Source organism: Trichosurus vulpecula, chromosome 9 (assembly GCF_011100635.1).
Source record: "Trichosurus vulpecula isolate mTriVul1 chromosome 9, mTriVul1.pri, whole genome shotgun sequence".
Classification (NCBI taxonomy): Eukaryota; Metazoa; Chordata; class Mammalia; order Diprotodontia; family Phalangeridae; genus Trichosurus; species Trichosurus vulpecula.
In genome coordinates, this window is record NC_050581.1 from 26,184,163 (window position 1) to 26,210,966 (window position 26,804).

Genomic DNA, 26,804 nt, shown 5'->3' on the forward strand with positions numbered 1-26,804 from the left:
AGAAAACTTACAAGGAAATAAAAGATTGATAGTTTTCAACACAACGTGTAGTATTTATTATATAGGCTTTCTTGAAATGGAAATTTACTACTATATATTTTGAATCCTCTATTACATTCTTCTGTCCACATGACGTACCTTTTTCCTTTTCTTATTTTGTATTTTTAATATTTAAATTTATATTTCTTTTTCTTTTCTCTATTGTTTATTTAAGTTTTAGTATTTAAGTCTGAAATTTTAAAAAGTGGGAAAATGTATAAAATGTTTAGTATGTTGGGAAAATCTCCCATCAAGGCTTTTGGTAAAGATGGGGACAAAAAAAAATTCAGGCATGGTGACAAGTCCTGCTGCAGCTGTGATCTGTGCTGGGAAACAGTTACCCTATGAAATGACATCACAAATCCACCAAGTAAATGCTTCATTATATAAAAAACATGTATACATGGAATTTTTAACAGGTCAAAATAGCACATTCTAACAATACCATTTCTGGAGACAACAACCACTGCTACTCTTTCTTCTTTTCTTGTACAGATACTCAAAATGTAAGTCAGCACCAAGGCCACATTGTCTCTTAAGTGGCAGGTCAGCCTGGATTGTAAAAGAAGAATTCTACCGCATCATAGATATCTAGTGTGCCTCCCTCCCCAGGTTAGTGGCATTTGGAACTTTTCTGAGAGTGGACTGGTGGCGATTCTGGCATTTTAAGTCAAACTCACTCTAATAATGAGTTTACTTTCTGATCTTAGTACCAGACAATTATAGTTGAGCTGTCAGGACAAGAAGATACTGAACTGACACTTGTGTCCTGGTGAAAATGAACATATTCCCTCTGTTAAAGAAAGTCATCTCATAGAACATTGTGAAAAGAAAGGCGAGTTTATCACTTTTTGGTTGTTCTCTTGTTTCCCCACCACCACCTCATTTTTGACACTGTGTTTTCCAAGATACATTGAAGAAATTAAAATGTTCATTTTTTTTATTTTTTGAAAGCAGTTGGGGTTAAGTGACTTGCCCAGGGTCACACAGCTAGTAAGTATCTGAGACCACATTTGAACTCAGGTCCTCCTGACTCCAGGGCTAGTGTTCTATCCACAGTGCCACCTAGCTACCCCCAAAATGTTCACATTCTAAATGTGTAACAGATAATATAGACTTTGTAGCATAATAAATATAGATAAGGCTTTCCTTGGAATCAGGAAGATTTGGGTTCAAGTTCTGTCTCTGACAGTGGCTGGGTGGCCATGGGTAAATTTGATGGGTATGCCTCAATGTTTCTTTATTTAACCTTTCTCTAATTATTAGAGTTTGAATAATTTTTCAAGTGCTTAACAATTACATTTCCCATCCCAGATTTTTAAATAGATAACCTAAGCATGATTTTGTTACCTTTCCTAAGAGGTATGGTGGATAGAGGGCTGGGCCCGGAGTCAGAAAGACTTGAGTTAAAATCCATCCTCAGTCACTTACTGGCTGGGTGACCCTGGGCAAGTCATTTAACTCCTGCTCCTCAGTTTCATTAAATGTAAAATGGGAATGATAATAACAACCCCAACCTCACAGTGTTGCTGTGAGGATTGAATGAGAAAATAATCATAAAGTACTTAGCACGCTGCCTAGCACATACATAGTAAGTGCTATGTAAATCTTAGCTAGTAGTAGTAGTGGTGGTGGTAGGAGTAGGAGCAGTAATAGTAGTAAAATTTTTAATTAACTTATTTTGTACAGATATCTAGATAGCTTACATAGAATGGTTATTTGAATGACTTCATGTAAAAATGTATGCCACAATATTGATCTTTCTCATGGTGAAAAAAAGGCCTTTATATTCTAGGCAAATATTTCTTTTTACTCAAGGAGCCCCAGTGCCTCTAGACTACTCTCTAAGACCATAAATTACAGATGAGCTGGTGGTCTATATTGGTAGAAGAACTTTTCATACAGGGAATTGCCCATACTGAAGAAATCACAGTTCTGGATCTTCCACTTTTTCTCCCCTCACCCTTGGGGAAAAAAAGATTTATTTTTACATAATATAGCTATTTGCAGCAGTTGTGTTGTTCTCTTATTTTGAAAGGAGTTTTCCAAAAGCACACGTTATAGAATGTAGAAGGGGAAAAGAGAAGAAGAAAAATTTTCACAGTCATCCTGAAACAGATTTTGGAAATTTAATCTGTTTGGTGTTCAATCCAAGGACAATTATTTAGTTGAACTCATAAGGTTTAAGAGACCTATTTTAAATTCTCCCCCTTTTAGCATCTGAGTTTAAGTTAGGTTAAGAGGGATGTCTAATTCTAATCTCCACATTGGCTTGGTCAAGGAAACTTTCCATGCAATGATCAATAATCATTTGAAAAATTGGAATTTAAGAATACCTTGAAAGACCAAGCAGTGTCAGTTGATACACTGCATTTTTAATATCTATAGATTAAAGAAAGTAGAGAGGATGAAAATGCTTATTTCAAAGCAAAATAATATATACATGCATGTGAATATATATGTATGTAAGCATATATGTATATACGTACATGTGTGTGTGCATATATGTGTGTGTATGTATATGTATATTTGCATCAACTGACCATGCCTAGTCTTTCTAGTGTTGGGGAGATCCAAGAAACCTCCTGAAAAAAAAATGGCATTTGAGCTGAGTCTTTGTTGTTGTTCAGTTGTATCTTATTCTTTGTAACCTCATTTGAGGTTGTTTTGGCAAAGATACTGGAATGGTTTGCCATTTTCTTGAGACAAATAGGGTTAAGTGACTTGCCTGTGGTCACACAGCTAATGAGTGTCTGAGGCTGTATTTGAATTTGGGAAGAGAAGTCTTCCTGATTCCAAGCCCAGGGCTTTATCCACTGGGACACCTAACTGCCCAAGAGCTGAGTCATAAAGGGAGCTAAAGTTTCCAAGGGCTAGAGGTGTGGAGGGAGAGCATTCTATGCAAAGGCAAAAAGGCAAGGGTTGGAATGTTGTGGTCTGGAGAAGAGCAAGTGGACCACTCTAATATATTTAGTATTGTTTCTCAATCCTTTGAAGAATCAAGAATAAAATCTTGGGAATGATTTCAAGCAGATCAAGAATTCAAGGGGAACAGTGAAATAGATTTATGTTACTTTTTTTCTAAACTGTAAAACATCCCAACCTCCCTCTACCAGGTACCATCTTAGCCTAATGATGTTTACACTTTTCCAATTAAATCAGAACCAATCTCTGTTATATCCTAACTGCTTCAGAAAACTTCAGAACAAATTTTAAGGAAGTGTCAAAAAGCAAGAATTTCATCCTGGTAGGCAACAGTTTTTTTTTTTAAAGAAAATAATTAGCTTTTCATTTTAAACATTTTAAGGTTTTCAATCCACAGAATTATTCATCAGTGTTTAGCAGTTAACATGTAATTATTTAAGTGCCTGGTCAGAGCAGTAGCCTTTACTTTCCATTTAATACTTGCATTCAGACTAAATTTAGATCCATAAATGCTCTGAAAGCCTTGGGCTAGGTGACAAATCACTGTGCTTGTGGGTTAGTTTCTATATCTGTAAAATGAGAGGTGGCTTATGAGAGTGCTTGAAGTCAGGATGACCTAGGTTCGAATTTGTCCTCCAGATACTTACTAGATTTCTGATCCTGCATAAGTAACTTATCCTGTCTTTGCCTTAGTGTCCTCATTTGTAAAAATGAAGTTATTCATAGCACTTACCTCACAGGGTAATTGTGAGGATCAAATGAGACAATTTGCAAATTTTACAAATTACCTTAAAGCCTTGTCTAAATGTGAGTTATTATTATTATTATTAATCATCATAGGGATAGTGTAAAAATCTTTATCTTCTGGATAGCAGTTAATATAAAATAATGGATTATACAGATATAATTTGACTTTAGAACAGCTATACATGTTTTTTTTTCATTTACACATGGACTTTATTTTTTAAATATAAACATATTGATTTTTTTTTGTTTTTTTACATCATCGGAAATTTGCCCCTTTTCTTTCCTAGAGTCATGCCATATATGAGAACTAGATGGCACAATGGGTAAGAGAACTGGACTTGGAGTCAGGAAAACATAATCCAGCCGTCCTGGTGAATATCAGGCCAGTAGACCCAGATGGCTGTGGAGGAGAAAGTGAGGCTGGTGACCTTGCACACTTACTAGCTGTGTGATCCTGGTCACATTGCTCTCCCTAGTTCAGCCTCAATTTCCTCATCTGTAAAGTAAGAATGATGATAACAGTTGTCTCACAGGGTTATCGTGAGGATCAAATGAGACAGCATCAGTCCAATGCTTTGCAAACCTTGAAAGCACTATATAAATGTTAGCTGTGATTATTAACAAATATTTTAAAGAAATAGAAGAAAAGAGATAAAGTCATCAAAATCAATGAGTATGTCCATTTACTCTGAAAAGCATATGCAGTATACCATGCCTATTGATTTCCCATCTCTGCCAAAGAGTGAAGTGGGAGTGGCTCCTTTGGGGCTCATGCACTTTCAAACGTGTTTTTATACAATCCTTTCTTCATTTGGGCCTTCTATGTTTGGCATTTGGAGGTGGGAGCTTTTGGTTGCTCCAATGGTCAAGACAAAGTTTATATAATCTCTGCTTGATGCCTTTGCAAAGAGAACAATTTGCATAGACTGCATGAATTTATTACTTATCCTTGCATTTGCAACTTATGTGTTTTTTAGAGTGCCGTATGGAAATTCTTACTGTCCTAAAAAAATATTCACTAAGAATGTATACCTTACCAACCAAAGAATTCCACAACAGAAAAAAGCCACAGGCTGAGATGTTGACTATAGGCATGAAATAGGTGGGTAGTAGGAGAGTTTTGGTTCATTTCTCAGGTCTTCAACTGCATTAGGCTAAGCAATTCTGCACATTGTGATTCTGCCTTTTGTATTGCTTCATTGACTATGTCCGTAGTAAAGGAATATAGTTCTTAGTAGTTATCCAGAAAAGAGAACACCTCTGGGTTATTTACTGCTCCATCAAATACATCCTTGATCTTTTTCTGCATTTTTGCACTAGTCCCCTGTGTTATCTCAAAGGATAGAGAAGTATATCTTCTACCAAGTAATTACTATAGTTGTACAGTTAAATGCTATATTTCAAGACAACGATGTAGTCAGAATCCCTTTTTCAATATTATTACATTAGAGATAGAGTAGAAATTATGTGCCTATCTCTCTTGCCAAATTATTCAATTTAATACAATTGAAAAGGCACTTATTAAATGTTTAATATGAAGGCCCTGACAATGAAACCTGATGGAGGGTCTTTTCTAGGTGGTAGCAGTGTGAATGGTGAGGAGAAGGCAGATTTGAGATATATAAAAGAAAATAATCTAATGGAGACTGATTATATATGGAGGAGTGAGAGGAATAAGTCAAAGCTCACTCTGTTGAGTTAGCTTTCTCACTGTACCTCACTTTGAGTGAGGTAATGCCCATTCAGTGAATAAGCCTCTTTAAGAAGTTAATCAAGGGATGGCCCCTTTAATCAAAAACAAAAAATAAATCAAACTGGGAGGGGAATACCCTCAGGGTTCCTGCCCAAAAGAGAAACAGTTACTATTTAGTACAGGAGAACCTCGGTTTATGAGTAACATGGTTTACATATGCTTCTCTGGATGAGGAAAACTTTTTTGCAAAATTTGTCTTACAACTTGAACAACAGGTTCAGTGAGAACCCGAAAAGACCTTAGCCTGAAAGGGCCAGGGTCTCCTAATGCATCCTGGGCCATCTCTGGTCATCCTGGTGAATATCAGGCCACTGGAACCAGATGGTTCTGGAGGAGAAAGTGAGGCTGGTGACCTTGCACAGACCTACCTCACCGAAATCAGTTATTAGTCTCAGGAATTGCCTTGTAAATGACAAACTCCATGTTTGAGAAGCAAGGAATCTGGCCTTCCATCAAGAGGAGGATTCCCTTAGCAGGGTGCCTCTTGCATAGAGAAATGGATCACTCTTGTGACCTCCAGTGCTGGGATCAATATCATAGACATAAAACCACAATATGAAGCAGAGAGAAAGATGGATATTACACTGTGTTTTTATGCTGAGTTATTCAGGTGGTGTAGGTTCAGTAGTGGGGTTGCCTATTTGGAAGCACCTTCTGGGAGCCTAGACTTATTGATCAATGTAAATTATGTGAATAGCTGAGGACAGTGAATATAGTGTCTGCTGACAAGCAGCAACTCCTCTGTACCCATCTTCTAGTTCCCTTGGGGAACTGTCTTAACCCTGTAATGGACTGGGACCAGATGGTAACTGATAAATATACCTCTTATCCTTAGGGAAAGGAAGGCTGGACATCACAGCCCCAAGGGGGAAGTGGGCAAGCAACTCACCCCAATCATATAATCAACAAAAATGCATTAAGTGCCTAAGGAGGAGGCACAGGCCCAGTCAGGAGAAAAATGGAGCTGTCAACACAATGGCCAGCAGCACCCAAGGAACCCAGAGGTGAGCATGAGAGAAAAAGCAGAGCAGACAATGGCCTGGGGTAGCAGCCCCACCAAACAAAAAGTTGGGGGAATGGGAGAGACAGAGATAGATGGAGGCAAAGAAAAAGAAAAAAAGAAGCACCTTCTGGAAGGAATTTAAGTTCTCAGAGTTGTTCCATAAAGCTGAATGTTGCAGAAAGTAACCATTAGACTGTGTCTGTGTTGCTTGTCTTAGTCACAAGTTCACTTCTTTCTGGGAGAGGCCAAACCACAGGTTGACACACTGAGTCTAGAGAACTTTAGAACCTTATGGAAAAGTAGAAACCACAAGAGGGACAAGAATTGTATTTATTATTTTTGGACTACTTGGAGTCTATTATTGGGTTTCTACATTGTTTATGGACTTTTCTGAGTCCTTTTCATCTTCTGTGTGTTCTGTGGGAGTGAAATTAAGGCTCTCTTGTTCTTGAGAAATGCAATTTTTCCTTGCTTTGAATGCCTATATATTATTTCCGTCCTTAGGGACCTGGACAGGAGCGATATTCTGAAATTTTCTTGAGTAAGCTCTGAGTGGCGTGAGCCAAAGGGAGAGTGCTATATTTTAAGGTAGGTCCCAAGACTGAATCCAGTCCATGTGAACTGAGAACTTGGGGGTGCTGAATCACAGAATACACTGACATGAGGAAATTTAACTTTTAGAAGAAATAGCCCAGCATTTATGAGGATCAGTGGTATCAAACAAAAAGAAACAGGCCCAAACCATACATAAAGTTCCCTGCAAGCCACATATTGACTCTGAAAACTATATACTATTAGTGTCTAGGTTTTATTGTATTTTATTTATTTGTTAAACATTATCCAATTAATTTTGGGAGGGTGGTGGAACAAATATAGCTTGTTGGTCACATGTTTGTCATCTCTGGTGTAGATGATGCTTCAGAAGGGGAAAAACTGGAGGAAACATTAGTTTTTTACTTTTGTATGAATACAAGTATGAGGTTGTGAAAGGTTTAACTAGGGTTTTGATAGTGGGAGTGGGAAGGGGGGTATAGAGGAGAATGAGGTTATTAGGAAAGAATTGTCAGGGCTTGATGACTAATTAAACATGGGAAGGAGAAGAAAAGGGAAGAGAAAGACTAGCCTTTCCTGACCACTCCAGCTGACTTCCTCTGAAGTCTTATAGCAAATAGTGTCCATACTATTCATCTGACAAATTGCCTAGCTTATTTTGTATTGTTTCCCTTACCGTACACATCCTTTTCTACTTATGAACTAAATTCATCAGTAGAGATAATATTCTCAACTTAGAAAAGGATATCCACAAAAGTCGAGGAGAGAGAAAACAAACCAAGGGCACCAATGCCAGCTGTCCACTGGGACAGAGCTAGCCTTAGTATTTGTCGTGCTGTGGACTCTAAAATTTCATAACCCACTATACTGTGTTTTAGGGGAGGCATTGCTGAGGAACTGGGAAGCAGTTTCTTTAGGTATTCTGATGGAAGTGGTATATCGTTTCTTAGCTTCACTCTAATATTATAGATATTTTCAGCCTGTGCAAACTTGACACCCAAAGTGACTGAACTGAACTGTTTATCTTCTTATGGAGAAAGGGACCATTACAGTGCTCTATGAAAGTGAAAAACATATTTTAAAAAACCTGTAGCCATGGATAATGATTAAATTATATGTAAGAGAGATAATATGGTATAGATAGTGAGAAGCATATATGTTTATATACATACATATATACATATACAGTACACGTATGTGTAGTGAGAGACTGCTAGGTGACACAGTAGATAGAGCACTGAACCTATAGTCAGAAAAAGCTGAGTTCCCTTTGAGCCTCAGACACTTACTACCTCTGTGTGGCCCAGGGCAAATCACTTAATCTCTGCCTCCCTCAGTGTCCTCATCTGTAAGATGGGGATAATAATCACACCTACCTCCCAGGGTTGTTGTGAAGGTGATCAAATAAAATAATATTTGTAAGACACTTTGCTTATAAATGCTACCTATTATTATTTCCAGCAGCAGCAGCAGCCACAGCAACAGCAGCGATTACATGGCCAGTCTTGGAATCAGGAGAATGCGGATTCAAGTTTTGCTTCTGACACCTGCCAACTGTGTGACAAAAGGCAAGTCATTTAAACCTCTATAGTACCCCAGATAACTAAGACCATAAGTTATAGATCAGCTGTAGGCCCTGATTCATACAAATAATGAATTCCCCTAGGTGTGGTTGCATGTATATGAAGTCACACTATTTGAAGTTATATTTTGTGACGTATGGTTTCTGCCTAATGGAAATAATGCAGTGCAAATTTGAATAATGTGGCCACTTTAAGGGATTCATTATTTACACTAATCATGTCCTAGATGTATTTTGATGGAGGAAGTTTCCACACTACAGTCCCCACATTGAGATCATAGGACTATACTGTCAACTGTCCTTCCTTCCCTTGTTCCCCCACCCCAAAAAAAGAAAAAGAAACAAAATCTTATGAACAAATTATTTGGTTGGGTTTAAGAATGATTTATTATTACTTACATAGAATCGTAAAAGTCATCCTGTGGAGTGAAATTCAGCTACTGAAAAATGCCCAAATGCTTTTAGTTTTGCAAGAAACTAATTTACAGGGAAAGGATTCTGGGAAGATGGCAGAGTAGGTCAGAAAATTCCAAGTTCTCAAGATTTTCCCCCACAAAAGAGATAAAATAGCACCTTAGGACGAACAAAGTGCAATAAGAATAGGGGCACAACAGGGGTCTCTCTGGGACAATCGGAGAAGATCAGAAGAAAAATTCCAGGAGGAGTATGCACCTCCAGGCTAGGGTCCACTTTAACAACAAGTGGTAGGCTTTGGGGTTAGTTGGTTTGAGAGGCTCCCTCTGCCCCAGCCCCAGGAACCTTTATCCCTGGGATAGTGTGGGGAGTTGGGCATCTGAAGCAAGATCGAGGGAACCTCTGCTGACAAAGAACTGAAGACCCAGCTGTTCTTCAGAGAGCAGCCTGGGCAAGAAGGAAAGAGCACATGGCTAGTGAGTGCAGAAGCAGTGGGACAGAAAGCCCCTGGCTGTGGGCACTTACAGGAGGTTGGAGGTTTGCCTTTAGTTCCCGGCTAGAGGAGAGAACTGAAGGTCTGAGGCAAGAGGCACCATCACCCATACCCCAAGGGCTAGAGGTGATTACAAAAATTAAGCTAGTACCACAAAAAAATGCACAGGCAAAGGAGAAAGAATCCAGCCATAGAAAGCTATTATGGGAATAGAGAAGACCAGGGTTCATCTTCAGAGGAGGATATTGAAGTAAAGGAACCCCCTTCTATCCCAAAGAGTAACGTCAAGTGGCCACCTACCCAAAAAAGAATTCATAGAAGATCTTTAAAAAGACTTTTAAAATCAAATGACAAAGATAGAGGAAAAACTTAAAAAAAGAACAATCCAAGAAAAACAAGAAGATTATGAAAGGAAAATCAACCTATTAGAAAAGGAGATTCACTTGGGGAGGTGGAAGGGGGTGAGGGGAGAAAATTTAAAACTCAGAAGCTTGTGGAACTGAATGTTGTAAACTAAAAATAAATAATAATAATAATGATAAAAGGCATGTAAAAAAAAGAAAAGGAGATCCAGAATCTTAAGAAAGAAAATGACAGTTTGAAAAGTAGAATTGGGAAGGGGAAGCCAGCAAAGTTATAAGAGATCAAGAAATAATTAAACAAAATATGAGTAATGAAAACAAGAAGAGAAAGTGAAACATCTTATAAGAAAAAACAACAGATTTGGAGAATAGATCAAGAAGAGAAAACATAAAAGTAATCAGAAAAAGTGAAAGCTATGATAAAAAAAAGAATCTTGATGCAAGATTCGAGAAATAATAAAAGAAAATCGTCCCAAAGCATTAGAACAAGGGGGGAAAAGTAGAAATATAAAATAGAAAAAAATCCATCAATTACAACTTAAAAGACATCCCATAACGAAAACTCATAGGGATATTATAGTCAAATTCTGAACCCCCAGTTCAAGGATAAAATATTAAAAGCAATACAAATAAAACAATTTTAAATATGATGGTGTCAGAATTAGAATCACACAAGACCTAGCAGCAGAGACATTAAAGGACCCCAGATCTTGGAACACTACATATTGAAGAGCAAAAGAACTGGGGCTCTGGCAGAAAATATCATACCCAAAATATAAACATAATCCTGAATGAAAAAAATTGACGTTTGCTCAGCTGCCATAATTTCAAGACTTTATTTTAAAAATAACCTGAACTTAATAGAGAAGATGTGACATGCAAGAGTCAAGAAAAACATAAGATACATACTAAAGACTAATTATAGGGGTTTCAATATGGACATACCGTTTACTTTTTATATATGTAAAATGTAAAACGTGTCTAAGGTTCTTATTAATAATGGGCAGCTCATAAGAAAGACTGGGGTAGACCTGAGTAGGATATGAATTTAAAAAGTAAAACCATTTAGGAACAGCTAAAAAGAGTAATTATTTTATACAAATGAGGAACAAGGGAAGAATTGATACAGAGAAATTAGATGGGGGAGGAGGGCTGATATATACATATATATGAGTATATATATATATATATATATATATATATATATACACATACATATATGAGTATATATATATATATATATACACATACATATATGAGTATATATATATATATATATACACATACATATATGAGTATAAAAGTCTTCTAAATTCAGAAGAAATAAAATGGTAAGGGGATAGGGAAGAAGAGAGGACAAGGGAGGGATCATTAGGATGGTGAGGGAATAGGTAAAAGGGGGATAGTAGGGTGTGATTTATGGGAATGGTAGGATGGGGGAGGGAACCTTGGAGGAGGTAGGCAAGTAATAGGAGGGCAAGGTAGCAGGTAGAAGTAAAGTAGAGGAGACAGGAGGGATAGGAAACAAGAAATGTGCGTAAACATAAAAACAAATATCAGGAGTAGTATTTGTTTGGGAAAGTATTGTCTATATAAAAGTATATATATATATATATATATATATATATATCTACAGCTATAGAGAAATATATCTTCTGATGGGGAGGAAAAAAGCAAAGTAAAAAACTGCATAGTAGAGAGCAAAAGAAAACTTACGAGGAAACAAAGAAAAGATGGACAGCTCTCAAGACAATGTATAGTATTTATTAGGCAGGCTTTCTTGAAAGGAAAATTTATTGTTACATATTTTGAATCCTCTCTTTTATGCACTTGACAATGTTTCCCCCCTTTCTTACTTTGTATTTGTTTCAATATTTAAGTTTATGATATGTTTTTGTTTCTTGTCTCTATTCTGTATTTGTGTTCTGGTGGAGTCTAAAATAAAATTAAAAAAGAAACTAATTGGCATCAAATATAGTTTGGCTGTAAAGATTTTAGTGTAAAAGTGTAAGGTTCTTTTTAAACACTGATGGAAGGTTTCCTATTGCAACTAATGTACCAGTAGAGGATAACCAAAGACACATTTATCATTTAGATTTCCCTGAAGAAGTGAAGGAAATGACTCAAAGCCTAGGTGCATCATCGACAAGAAACTTTTCTACCTTTTTTCTCTCTTCACTCTATTCTCTGATGGTCTCATCTACCCACATGGCTTTACCTCTATGTGGATCACTCTCAAATCTTTTTCTGAATCCCTTACTTCTCTCAAGCACTAGATTGTTAACAGTCTCATCAATACCTCAAACTCAGAATGTCCAAAACAAATCATCTTCTCACTCCCCCTGCCCTTCCTTCACCATAGCAGACACTACCCTGGTTCAGGCCTTAATTATCTGTTGCCTCACTTATTGCATTAGCTTCATCGCTGGCCCCTCTGCTTCCAAATTCTCCCTTTATATACTGTGGTCAGAGTAATCTGGCTAAAATACAGAACCTGCTGTTCAGAACCATTTAGTGGCTTCTAATGACTACAGAGTAAAAGTCCAAAATTCTTAGCCTGCAATTTAAAGCCCTCCATCATCTGACCTATCCCATTTTTCCATCTTTATATTTATTCCCCTCCGTCCCTTTCTTGGGAACCTACACTCTAGGAAAAGAGGACTGCTGTCACTCTTTCTTTATACTTCCATCTGGTTTGCAGCTGAAACCTCCTATATGTGTAATTTTCCCCCTTACAGTGTTAGCTCCTTGAGAGCAGAGACCGTTTTGTTTTTCCGTATGTATCTTCAGAACTTATCAAGTGCTTTGCACATAGTAAGTGCTTAATACACGCTTTTTAATTAATTCATCCATCCATCCTTTCCATTCTTGTCTTTGCACTATTGCTCTCTCCATTTCCTATGTCTGGTTACCCTAACCTCCATCTGCCACTCAAACTCTCACCCATTTTTCAATTTGTTATTGTTGTATAGTCATTTCAGTTATGTCCTACTCTTCGTGACCCCATTTGGGGTTTTCTTGGCAAAGATACTGGAGTGGTTTGCCATTTCCTTGCCTCCAGCTCATTTTACAAATGGGAAAACTGAGGCAAACAGGGTTGAGTGACTTGCCCAGTAAGTTTCTGAGTAAGTTTCTGAGGCCAGATTTGAACTCATGAAGATGAATCTTCCTGATTACAAACCCAGTATTTTATCCACTGTGCCACCAAGCTGCCCTACTTGTTCTTAAAGGCCCAGCTCAAATTCAGCTTCCACCATGGAGTCAATTCTTCCCTGAATCCTTCCCTTATATCTTGCAGAAAAACTTTCTCTCTTTTATGTTTCCAGAGCCCTTTATGCCTCCCAAATAGCACTTATCACATTCTACCTTGAGGTTTAGTAACTAATTTTTGTTTCACTGAAAGTCCATTGAGGACCAGAACTAGCATAACACCTCACACATAGAAAGCCCTCAAAAATACCTGGGGAATCTAGTTAAATTATAATCATAGAGCTTTAGAGGTAGAAGAGCCCTTAGAGGTCATCTAGTCTTGGAATACCCTCTAGAACACATCTCTACACTGAACATAGTTCTTTTCTGAAACCAAATAGCTTGCTTCCTGTTTTAAAACACTGAGCGAATTAAAATATATTCTGAACATACTCCAAGACATCAATATGAGGTCACTGCACTATAAAAGCTTAAGAATTGCTGCTTTGGGGAAAATTAAAACTGATTTTTAAAAACCCTTTGCATGACAGCAAAGGTTGGGTTGCTAAAATTGGAGGCTAGAGCTACAGAATAGGCCACTGGTAGTGGCCAAACAGGCCACAAAGGTAGGGTAGCTAAGTGGTACAGTGGGCCTGAAGTCAGGAAGACTCATTCCTGAGTTCAAAGTCAACCTCACTAGCTTGTGATCCTTGGCAAGTCACTTAACCCTGTTTGCCTCAGTTTCCTCATCTGTAAAAATGAGCTAGAGAAGGAAATGGCAAATTACTCCAGTGTCTTTGCCAAGTAAATTCCAATGGCCTCACAAAAAGTTGGACACTATTTAAATGCAACAAGTTGCCAAAGAAGCCAAATGAACTATTGTCTATGGCCAAGAGATAGAAGGGGAGGGAATGAGCATTTATTAAGCACCTGTTATATGCTAAGTATTATGTTAAACACTTTACACGTGTGATAGCATTTGATTCTCCTAGCAGCAGTACTATTACCTCCATTTCACAGATAAGGAAACTGAAGCAGACAGAAGAAGTTAGGTGACTCACCCAGGGTCAACACATCTAGTAAGTGTCTGAGTCTATATCGGAATGCAGGTATTCCTGACTCCAGGCCCAGTGTTACTACACCACCCAGCTGCCGCTAGATGGCAGAGTCAACAGGTAGGTTATACTTAAGCGCCAGAAGCTACAGTGTCATTCTCATCTTAGGTGCTTTACGTAAGTTAGCAATAAATTATTATGATTGGGTTACTTAGGACCTAGAACTGGAAAGAACATCGGAAGTCATCTAGTTCATCAGCCTTGTTTTAAAAATGGGGAAACTGAGACAGAGACAAAAGTAATGAGCCTAATATCATACAGTAGCAGAGCAGGAAGGTGAACTCAGAGCCTCTGAAAGCAAATTCACCACTATTTCTCTCACCCTACTGTGCCATGGGCAAGGGTCTGATGGTTCCATAAGTCATAAAGCAAACACAAAGAGTTTTTAGTCATAATTGGTATGTGCTTCAAACCATTTTGTAGGCTGCTAAGCCAAAACCTCCAGGGCAGGTTTAGGTGATTTCTGAGTCACTTTGGTGACATTTTGAAGGAAGAAATAATAGGACTTGTTGACAAATTGGATACAGAGGATGAAGAAAAAGGAAGAGTAAAACCTTATGCTCAAGGTTTTGGAATAGGGATGCCATGGAAAGAAATAAAGAAATTGAATGTACAATCTGGTTTTTGGGAAAGATAATGAGTTCCATTTTGGACACACTAAATTTGAAATGTCAGGGATATTCAAATGTAAATGTTCACTTGACAGTTTGGGAATATGGGATTGGAGTTTGAGTAACACCATGTTCCATGGGATGGCAAAAGTTATTAGTTATTTTCTAGCACCAAAGGTATACTTAAAAGTTATTTTTAGGGAGAGATAAGAGGGGCATGATTAGTGGGGAAGTCCAGATTTGTGATTTCTTTGGGGTGGGGAACTCCCCACATGGAAAACCCTTCTATCAAAACTAATTGGCAATAGATTTGCAATTTGTAGTCTTAAAGATTTGCCTGAGTCACTAGCATAAATGAAAAAACAAAAATTTTTTTTTCAGAATCCCAGCCTCCAAACTGACCAGCTTAGTGAAATTAGGATTTATTTAATGAATTTTTTCATGAATGTTAGCATTTCTAAATCTCTTATCTACTATAATTAGGATCCTCCCTAAAAGACTTTTGGATTGAGTTTGTTGGAATACAAGTAACTATTTGCCTTGTCATATTCATCCTCCCATTCTCCCTAAACTCAGGATGATTAGGGCTTATCTCTGAAAGTGCAATATCCACTTTAGGAAAACTAGAGAGAATAGTGTCCAGGGGTCTGTACAATTTATTCCATAATGGGTTCAACCTCTACTAATATTTTTTAAAAAGAGGGCATTAAAATAGCCCTATAAAGTATGGTGTATTCCTAATATCAAATACTTCATCAACCCCTGACCTAAAATGAGGTTTTCTCACAATCATAATCTCTTTCAAAAATGTTTGGGCCATAATGGTCCAAAGAAATAAAGAACCATGATAATCTTCAGGAGCTAATTGGGAAACAATATGGTGTAGTAGAAAAATTGCTACCTTTGAAATCAGAGGATTTGGATTCTAATTCCAACTCTGCCACTCTGGGATCTTGGGGAAAGTCACTTAACTATTTTGAACCTTGGTTTCCTCATTTATAAAGTGAGGTAATTGAACTAGATCAAGGATTCTTAACCTGGGGTTTGTGAACTTTTTCAAAATAATAATTTTATAACTATATTTCAATATAATTGATTTTCTTTGAGTAATCCCATGTGTTTTATTTTACACATTAAAAAAACATTATTCTGAGAAGGGGTCCAAAGGGGATCATGATACAACATAATACTTTACGGACTAAATAAGAGTTTCATAGCTAGATTTTTCTATATTGAATCTGAAGTAATGATCTCATATTATTTAGTCTCAAATTGAGACAGTGGTTGTGTGGGAAGGAATTGACTCACCTAGTTGAAATCCATTTTAAACAAATTTTCTTTAAATGTCTGTTTGCCTTGCAAGTGGTTTGTTGGTGCTAGCTTATGAACCTGGCTTGTACCCAAGTCCCTCAGTGCTACATCACAGTGTACATCCAGTCTGAAGGCAGAAACTTGTATCCATGACAGAATGGGAGCAACATTAAAGATGTTACCACGTTTGAGCATGGTGCTCCCAACAACTTTGAGGAAGAAGTAGAGATGAACTGAGAGACAGACAGATAGACACAGGGTGGGGGGGGGCAGGGAGAGAGTGGAGAGAGAGACAGAGACAAAGAGAGAGACAGAGAGAGCGCATATTATTCATTGATACTGAAAAGGAAATGTTCCCGACATCAACAGTGAAAGAGAACATTGGGCCACCTATATTCCAGATCAGAAACCATTTATAACACCTCTATTGATGGTATTTTGAAATTATGTTCCTTTATAGGAAAACTGAAAAGTTGAAGCTGCTGTTTACTCAAAGTTTGGAAATAGAGGTGGGTTGGTTATATTTTAGAGGGATTTATGAAATTCTTTATACTTTGGATTATTTAGTAGAACTTTTTTTCCAGTATTGTGGTTTGCCCATGAAAACTTTTCAATTTTATTATTTTAGCTTTTGGATATAGGGGATGAAGAAAAAGGAACAGTAAAACCCAATGCTACCTTTAGGATATTTACTTCAAATGTGTAGTGAGAACCAATGTAAAAACATTTTCCCCAAGACCTCTAGAGCATATTCTCATCTACACCATCTCAGTCTCTGAAGTAGGCTCAAAACTTAGCTTAGTTCCTGACAAATTCATGTCCAAATGCAGCATGACTATTGAATGAATACTTGTTTCAGCTTTTGGCATGGATCCAGAAAGTCACTCCTTGCTCCTCAGAACATCAAATATTGCACTGAGCAGCAAATCCCAGAGGGGAACACTGCTACCCCAAAGCTCTCTCTGGACCCCTCAGTTTCCCAAGGTCTCTGAGACTTTATTACCTTCACCAAGAACAGAAAAGGACGTATGAAAATGCCAAGGACTGAGTACCATTTCTCAAGGGTCATATAATATGAGAGGTTTAAGAAGACCCTGAGACTTTTCTCCTTACTGCATAGATTCTCACCAGACACTGGTAGAGGGAGGGAGTCTTGCAATTCTCTGAGATAAAAATGAAGCAAAAAGAGGTTCAACTTAATTTAACAAACACTTAGTGTTTGTTACATGAAGCACACTGTGTTAAACCTCTGGGAAGGATAGAAAGCAAGATAAGTATGACTTCTGCCCCCCCACGGGGTTTATAGTTTAGAAAGAAATAACTCAAAAACACAAGATAATAGTGGTACGACAGATAGAGTGCTCAACTCTCTTAGGAAAATGTGCCTTCAAATCCTCCTTCTGACATTTATTAGCTGAGATTGTGAGAAAATCAGTTAATTACTCGGAGCCGCAATTTTTCATCTATAAAATGGATTATCCATGTGGTACCTATGTGATTATGAGGCTCAAAGGAGATGATGTAAAGAACTTCACAAACTCTCAAACACTATATAAACGGTCTCTTTTTTATTATTAACACACATCATTCTGTAACTTCATTAGAGAGGTACAAAACAGAACTCTGTAAAGGTTTGATGGGGAAAGTCCCCAGGATCATAGAATTAGGACTGGAAGAAACCTTACAGACATCAAGTCCAACTGCTTCATTTTATAGATGAAGTAGGTGAGAGGCACAGAGAGGTTTAGTTACTTGTCCAAGGTCAAACATCTAGTAAACCTCGGAGGCATAATTTAAAGTCAATTCTTCTTGACTCCAAATCCAATAACCCATCCACTGTGCTATATTGCCCTCATAGGAAGCAACTGTGAAGGTTTCATTAAGGAAGTAGATGTATTTTAGTTGGGTTTTAAAGCATAAACAGCAATTCAGCAGGTGAAACGATGGAGGGAAGGACATACATGACATAAGGAATAATATAAACAGAGATATCAAAGTGGAAATATGCAAGATGAAGGTGGTGAAGGTGGGGGGCAGTGAGTGACCCAATTTGGCTGGAGCGTAGCGCATGGTGGAGAGTAATGTGAGATGAAGGTTGATGAAGTACAAGGGCGTCAAGTCATGGAGGGCCTTGAATGCCATACTGATGAGCTTCAACTTTACTAGGTGGGTAATAGAGAGAAAATGAAGACTTTTTATAATAATAGGTCTAAGCATAAAAATGATTAAGTAGTCTAATGAATGGATGAGATAGAAGAAAGTCAAAGCAGTAAGTCCTCACTCAGTTGCCTCAACTTTAAAACAAAGAGAGTAGAATAGCGGACTTCTGAGATCTCTTCTAGTTCTCAATCTATGATCTTAGTACATTCATATTTTAAACTGAAGGCATAAATATCATTAGTTTTTGAGAAACAGTAACTCATGGGATTAAGGGACATTTTCATATCCACTTGCCACATCTATGTACACGATACAAATGCACACACCTATTGACATTTTCTTTGTTGTAAATAAATTCCAAAAGGTCCTTTGCTTGAAGCAAATGCTTGAAAAATACCTTATACATACCAACCTAGATTTATAACAAATTAATGGATGATTCTTTTCTTTGAACAGAGGCCCTTCAGAGTACAATAAAATCTGCCACAGAATTTCTTTAAATAGTGAGCTGCCCTTGCCTGTGTTAAATAATTAATTTAACATGCAACAAAGGAAAATAGCTAATATGAAGCAGACTTGTAGAGGTCTATTGCAAACTACGTTTCAAGCTGTGGTTTGTTTTTTATTAGCAACACTGGTCTATAATTTCTGTAGCATATGTAGATTCTTTGGTCAAAAATTCATAAGTCTTGTTTTGTTTCTGTCTGACACTGCATGGAAATTAATTGGCATAGTTTCATCATGAATATTTGAAGTCTGCAATAATCTGAAAAAAAACTTTAATTTTAGTAATATATTATGATTTATGCAGCATCTGATTGAATGCATTTTAATGTATTAGAAAGATTGAGAATAAATTTATTAATACACTGACTTGATTCTGTCTAGTTTCCTCCACATGGTAAGTGTTCCATAAGTCCTTTCTTGTGTGTGTGTTTTTTTCTTTATAATATTTTCTGTAGATTACCTATAGATAACTTTCAAAGACTCTCTCTTTCTTGTTCTTTTGTTCTCCCTCTCCCTCTCTGATGAGTAGGAAAATCTATTGTACTCATATGTGGCCAAATATAGCAAACCAGTCATGGGATATTATTTGCAAATGTCACTTGAAATCAGGTTTCTCCCTCCTCCCCTAGATGCATTAGGAAAAGATTCTGTCTGTGACCTTTTGAAAACCTAGTGCTGAGGATTCAATTAATATTTCAGTTCATCCCTTAAAATTTATGTTTAAAAAAATCTGATAGAATCATGCAATCCTAGACCCAGAGATCATATAGTCTAGCCTTCTGATCTTACAGATTAGGAAAATAAATGCTAGAGGGCTTCAGTGACTAGCCCAAGGTCATACAACATTTTATTTCTTGCAGTGAATACATTTGAAATCATAGCATAATAGGATTTAGAGCTGGGGAAAACATTTAAAGTCCTTGGACTAATTCCCGCATTTTACAGATGAGGAAACAGAGGCCTCAGAGGTTATGGTTTGCCCAAGCCAACACACATAGTAAGTGACAGAACTGGAATTCAAGCCACATACTCTGAGTGAATATCTAGTATTCTCTGCAGTCACCAAGCTGTTTTGTCATTTTTTTAGAATTTGGTAGCACTAGATAACTGAAATGAAAGGTGAGAGAAAGAACAATATTGAGGAGATAAGTACTACATTTGGGGTTCTTAGGGCATAGGGAAGCTTAAATCAGACATCACTACAAAGAAGGATTTTAGTAAAGCTATTTCTATAACTTTTGACGAGTATGTAGTAATAGCATGTGGCTATAGCCATATTAACAAATTATTCAGATGGAAGAATTGATATAACAAATGCTTTCTGCAGTTGCCATCCATGTAACAAATCACAGAGCTGTTCCTTTCTGTAGTTTCCTGAGGAAATTAAAACTTCGGTTGTAGAGGTTTTCGAAGGCTTGAGCTACATATGAACTCTTCTGTCTGCTTTTGTTCAGTAATTAACTTTCAAATTCATTCAGCCCTTGCAGATACTAATTTCTAATACTCTTACCAAAGCAACATTCATACACAACCAGGTCCAAGGTCATGTAGAATGAACCTGGAAGCAGGGGCGACTTATTAAGCACCTACTAAAGCACTTCACAAAATTACTTCATTTGATCCTTATAACCCCGGTAGTTAGATACTATTATTATCCTCATTTTACAATCGAGGAAACTGAGGTAGACTTGTTAAGTGATTTCTCCAGGGTCATGTAGCTAGTCAGTGTCTGAGGCTGAATCTGGTAGTAGTAAAGGGTATGTTTATAACATTTTCATCTTGTCCTTTTAAGTGAATAGAGATCTGGCCTTAAAACCATGAAAGACCTGACTTTTGAGTTCCACCTCACATTCCTTTATCTGTGCCCCAAGCACTTCACCAGTGCTCTAGACAACTGTAAGATTTTAAGTCATAGAGAAGGTGCCAGCTTGCATAGGTAGAGGCGTTTTCCTCACCCAGGACTTCCCTATCCGTTGAAATCACAGATCTTAATTGTCCTTTTCCTTTCTCTTGATAGGCAAAGACCCTGCAGATAACTGTTTTCTTTTTCTTTTACTTCATTCTGTTTCTTCTTTCTCCTCTTTTTACCTCCACCCCCTTCTCCCTACCCCATTTTCTAATCTAAATTGGGCCTGCCATTGGCAATGTAAGCATTTTTCTTTCCTGCTAATAGTGTTTCTCTTGAAAGGTTATGGACCACCTTCGCCTCACCCCCATGCCTGCTGACTACTTCTTATCACTTACTAATTTACTGACCACTGAAGAGGGAGGCTGGGCATCAGCTCTGAGCAGACATTGAATGTGATTTATAGTCATTCTTGAATTCATCAATCACCACAAAATTCCACTTCAAAAACAATTTTGGCTGTCTCTTCATAATGAGCTTATTATATTTGTGTACCCTCAAAAGATGAGACAAACTAGGTCAAAGATCCCTCCTTTTGTCTACAAAATAGGGATTCTCAGACTCACAGAAATTATGCCTGAGTTACCTTAAAGTAAAATATGAACAAAACATTTTAAAACTCAGGAAAAATGTATTTCAAGAAACAAATCACATTGTAGAATTCTAAAATTCCAAATAAGCTAATTTGTATGTAGCAAAAGTATATATTATCCCTTCTTCCCCCAACTGCCATCCTCTTTTCCACTCTCAAAGAAATCAAACAAAATATTTTATTATGTTTCTTTCCTGTCCACTTTCTACTTTGTATACTCTGAACCTTCTGAGCTCAGTTCCAGGTACACTCTTGAGGACAGGGATAGACTTTTTATAGTACCTTAATATCTGCCCCCAACCTAGTAGAGTGCCTTGCGCACAAGGGTGTTGTGAGACTCAAATGAGATAATGGATGTAAAGCACTTTGTAAACCTTAAAGTACTATGTACATGTCAGATATTATTATTAGCCTACAGTCACCAGTTGTCCAGTCTGGTGATGACTTTTGTCTCTGAGCCTTTTGCTGCCCTCCCGCTTAGCTCAAGTAATGATTTTAGAGTAATATTGGAATATCCTGGTAAGTGTTATCACCTGGGATCTCCAAAAAATACACACATTTTTAACACTCTTTCTATTATTAACACTTTCTGAAGTCAAGATAATTAATGAAACTACTAATCAATCCCTGATTTGTAATAACTGATAATTTATAAGAATAAATTCTCACACTGAATATTTAACATTCAGCTCTTAAAGTTGGTTAGAGCTGAGTTTAGCACATGCCTGCTTGCACAAACTAGGCACTTGGTAAGTGTCTGGTTGGATGAGTGAATGTGTGAATAAGTTAATTAGTAGGATGTAAAAGAACAAAGGCTAACAGACCCTCTGAACTACTTTTTAGGAGATACTTCTGATTTAAAGAACAACACGGTTTAGAAGAAAAACATTTTGGCACAGAGAACAAAGGGTCAGTCTTAGAGTCAGGAAGACCTGAATTCAAGTCCGGAATCTAACACATGTATGCTATGTGACCATGGGGAAAACATTCAACTGTCAACACTCCAAGGAAGAAGTCACAGGTGGTTTGTCAAGCTGAATTAAGTTTCTTATCTCGATGAAATTTAACATCTGGAATAACAATAAATGGTTCAGAAGCCTGTGTGTAGGTTAACTGCTATGTGCCTTGTTTGCTTTCCAGATCTTTTTACCTCTAAAATTATATCACTGAACCTCTGCTACATCCTTGTCTTACAGTTTTCAGTTCTAAGTATTTAGTGGTAGGTAACCCCAGAAAAGATAGGCTTGAGCATTCTATATGCTTCACTCCCCTTTTCTTAACAAAGCATCCTCCCCTCCTTTGGGTCCAAGGTTTATGCAGACATACCTGTATTAACATGCAGCTGCCAAAAAGTCTTGAGTACCCCTTTGAAAGGGCTGGCAGAATCTGCTTTACAGCTTGCTTTGTATTTTGCCCTTGTCTCCTCTGAGTTGGAGATGTGCAAGTCACTGTCTGTGAGATGAAACAAGATGGACGATAACCTCCTACTCCTTCTTGAGCTCTTACTCACCAGGTGGCGGTAGGGAAACTCTCACCAGACATTAAACATGCTGAGCTAATGTAACTGTAGCAGGCATCAGCAGGAATATCTATACACTGGGGGTGGGCAAGTTGGCAGTTTTCTTTCTCCCCTCCCACTCCCTTTAATCCTCAACACCTCTTCTCTCTCTCTCAGTCTCTCCCTTTCCCTCCCTCCCTCTCTCTCTCTCTGTCTCTTTGTCTCTCTCTCTCTCCTCCTCCTCCCTCCCTCCCTCTGTCCCTCTCTCGTTCATTTTTAGTTGGCTGTTGTGAGACCCACTGGATGAATACCTTAATGTCAGTGCCATTAAACTAATACTTTAAAAAGAAAATCTGGAAATGCTAAGCTCTATCAGCAAATAAGTCCCAATTAGAACTGATAAAAAGTACAGTGAGCTAAAAACAGTGACTTTGGCAAGCAGAGATGATAAAGACCCAGTTTCTCAGTCTCACTTAGGATAAAAAGAAAGTGAAAAGATGCATCATTTTTATTTAACCACAGACAGGAATATTTTCATCTTCCTAGTTAAGCTGATTTACATTTTTTGTAAGACATTTTCCCTTGTTACTTAATTTAGTTTGCTGACTGTTAGGTACGTGAAGCTTCTCAAACAGGTATTTCTGCAGGATATTGAAACGTTGGTAATTTTTCATTACAGTTTTGATTGACATCTCTTAATTTTGTTCTGGTCATGAGATGTTACTGTATAAGTTGTACTTTTGACCACTTGCTGATAACAGGAATTACTAGGACTTTCTTCAAAAGAGATTGAGACAACTTTTCATGGCTTTCAGAGAGATTATTTGGAAATCAACAGTTTTAATGGGGCAGCTAGGTCACACAGGGGATAGACTGCCTGGCCTGGAGTCAGTAAGAGTCATTGCCCTGAGTTCAGATCTGTCCTCAGACATTTACTAGCTGTATGACTCTGGGCAAATAACAACCCTGTTTGCCTCAGTTTCCTCATCTGTAAAATGAGTAGAGAAGTACTCCAGTATCTTTGCTAAGAAAACTCTAAATGGGTTATGAATAGTCACACGCAACTGAAAAATGACTGAACAACGACTTTATTGCACAAGTGTGTGTGAAACTTTATCAATCAATTGACAAATACTGGATGTCCCCAAAGTCTTGGGACAGTTTTAAGCTTCAATAGCTTAAGGTTTGTTAGCTTAAAACTGTCCTGTGACTTTGGGAACACCATGCATTAATAGTCTACTGTACTATATACTATTACGTCCACTGTGCGAGGTGTAGGGTATATAAGGACAAGTATGAAAACAACATTCACAAAGAGGTTGAATTCTAATAGGGGAGACAAAGTTTATATTATATATATGTATATATACACACACATACCTATATACAGCACAAATATCAAAGTAATAAATACATATACACATTCTCACTGAGTTAAATACAGATTAGTTTGGGAGGAAGGACATTAGCAGAGGGAAGATTCAGAAAAGCTTTCAAGCAGAAGATGGTGTCCAAGTTACATCATAAAGGAAGAGAGGGGCTCTAGGACACAGACAGAGATAGAGAGGAGCGGATTCCAGGCATATGAAACAGCCAGTACAAATGCATAGGAGATGCATGGGAGATCTTGTTTGGAGAGTGTCTTGGTGTAAGGAAAATATAGAAAGCCTATTTGGTTGAATCATAAAGTGTGGGAAGAGGAATGATGTCCAGTGAGACTGAAAGGCCAGGTTAGAGATAGCTCATGAAGGATTTTAAAAGCTAAACAGAGGAGTTTATATTTTATCCAAGAAAAAGCAAGAGTTTCACGCATGCTTAAATGTAGTACAGCTGGAAACATTTTTATTCACCAGAAATATTTTGCTATGTGTGTTATATGTGAATGTGTAGAAATTAGGATTCTGATTGGATTCAAAATTCATTCTCACATATTAAAAGCCTAATATGTACATTTTGTAACAAAAATTGATTGCTATAGGAGTCAATTGCTGGCACAGTAGATAAGGCACTGGGCCTGGGAGTCAAGAAGACCTGAGTTCAAATCAGGCTTCAGACACTTATTAGCTGTGTAATTCTGGGCAAGTCACTTAATTTCTGCCTCAGTTTCCTCAACTCTAAAATGGGGATAATAATAGCACCTACCTCCCAGGTTTTTTGTGAGGATCAAATGAGATAATACTTGTAATACATACATACATACATACACATATATGTATGTATGTATTACAGTACCTGTCACATAGTAGGGGCTGTATAAATGCTTATAGATAATAATTTCCTTCAATTTTATTTTTTTCCAACTTAGGCTTAGCAATCTACCTTATTTATGCAGTATACATCTTTGTATATATGTATGTAAGTATGCATACTTCTTTTTAGGACAGCTAAGTGGCTCAGCGGATAGAGTGCTGGAACTAGATCTAGGGAGATATGAGTTCAAATCCATCCTCAGACACTTGCCAGTTTCGTGACCGTGAGCAAATCATTTAACCTTGTCTGTGAAATGAGCTGGAGAAGAAAATGGCAAACTAGTCCAATATCTTTGCCAGGAAAACCCCAAATGTGGTCCTGAAGAATTAGATCCAACTGAAATGACTGAACAACAACATACTTTTTTGATTGGGATCATTTATTGGAGAAAGTAGGAATAAATTTAGGGCTATAGTGGGCCTTCAATATCTTTTATAGACAAGAGAGGAGCTAATATAAAGACTCATCCAACATCATAGTTAACATGACCCAGATTTTCAGACCTCTCACTTAGCATTTTTTTCCATGACACCACACTGCCTTTTCCACATCACTTGTATAAATAACACCTTATTCTTATTGTCAGTCAACCAATAAGCATTTATTAAGCACTTACTATGTGCCAGACACTGTGCTAAGCTCTGGGGACACAAAAGGAGACAAAACACACTCTATGCCCTCAAGTACCTTATAATCTAATGGGGGAGACAACATGCAAACAAATATATTATAAAGCAACCTATATACTGGATAAATGGGAAATAATTAACAGAGAGAAAGCACCAGAATTAAGAGAATCTGGAGGAAAGCTTTATCAGAGCAAAACATGGTATAATGGAGATTGAGGCAGTGTGACAGCCTAGAATAGTGGATAATGTTGGCCCTGCAAGGTCACTTAACTTCTCTGGGCCTCAGTTTCCCCTTCTGTAGAATAAAGATATTAACTAGAAGACCTGTAAGGTCCCTTCCAGCTCTAAATCTATGATCCCGTGTATCTTGAAACACTACCTAATGCTAATTTTTAAACAAGACTACTAACATTTTTTCACCCATTATCTATATCCTTCTGCCGGAATCTATCTGTTATGAAGGCTACAGTACCCCAAATCTTTTCAACTAGAGGTCTTTGTTACCCAAAGCCAAAAAACCACGCTGTGATTTGAACTGAATTTTGTTTGAGAAAGAGACTTAATGTCAGTCATAAAGCACATGAATGAATGGATGAATGAAAGAATGAGGTGTTGTCATTGTATACGCATTCAGTCATGACTTACTCTTCATGATCCTATAGACTAGGGCTTTCCAAAGTGCAGCCGGCAGGCTGCACGGGGCCCCACCTGCAGTACCATTTATGCGGCCTGCCTACAAGCATAGAAATTTACATAAATGCTTTAGTAAAGGAGGCCAAGCTACCACAGAGCTCTCAGTAAAATGGCAAATCAAAATATATTGTCTATTGTTTCAATAAATAATAAATCATTAAACCATAGCAGGCCAGGCCCTTCTATCCTCCAAAGTTTGGCCAAGTTTATGTTCATTTTTTCCATGGCACTATCTATTCATCTCATCCTCTGCCATCTCCTTTTCCTTTTGCCTTCAGGCTTTCCCAACATCAGAGGCTTTTCCAATGAGTCCCATCTTCTCATTATGTAGCCAAAGTATTTAAGCTTCCAGTGGATAAGCTGAATTTATGTCTTTAAGGATTGACTGATTTGACCTCCTTGCTGTCTAAGGGACTCTTGAAAGTCTTCTCCAACACCACAATTTGAAAGCATCGATTCTATGACACTAAGCT

At 37.5% G+C, this 26,804-nt stretch overlaps 1 pseudogene; it reads left to right on the top strand.

Moving 5' to 3' along the window:
- The first annotated feature begins 331 nt into the window (after positions 1–331).
- Positions 332–26,804, top strand: part of LOC118832058 — a 60,100-nt pseudogene continuing 33,627 nt past the window's right edge.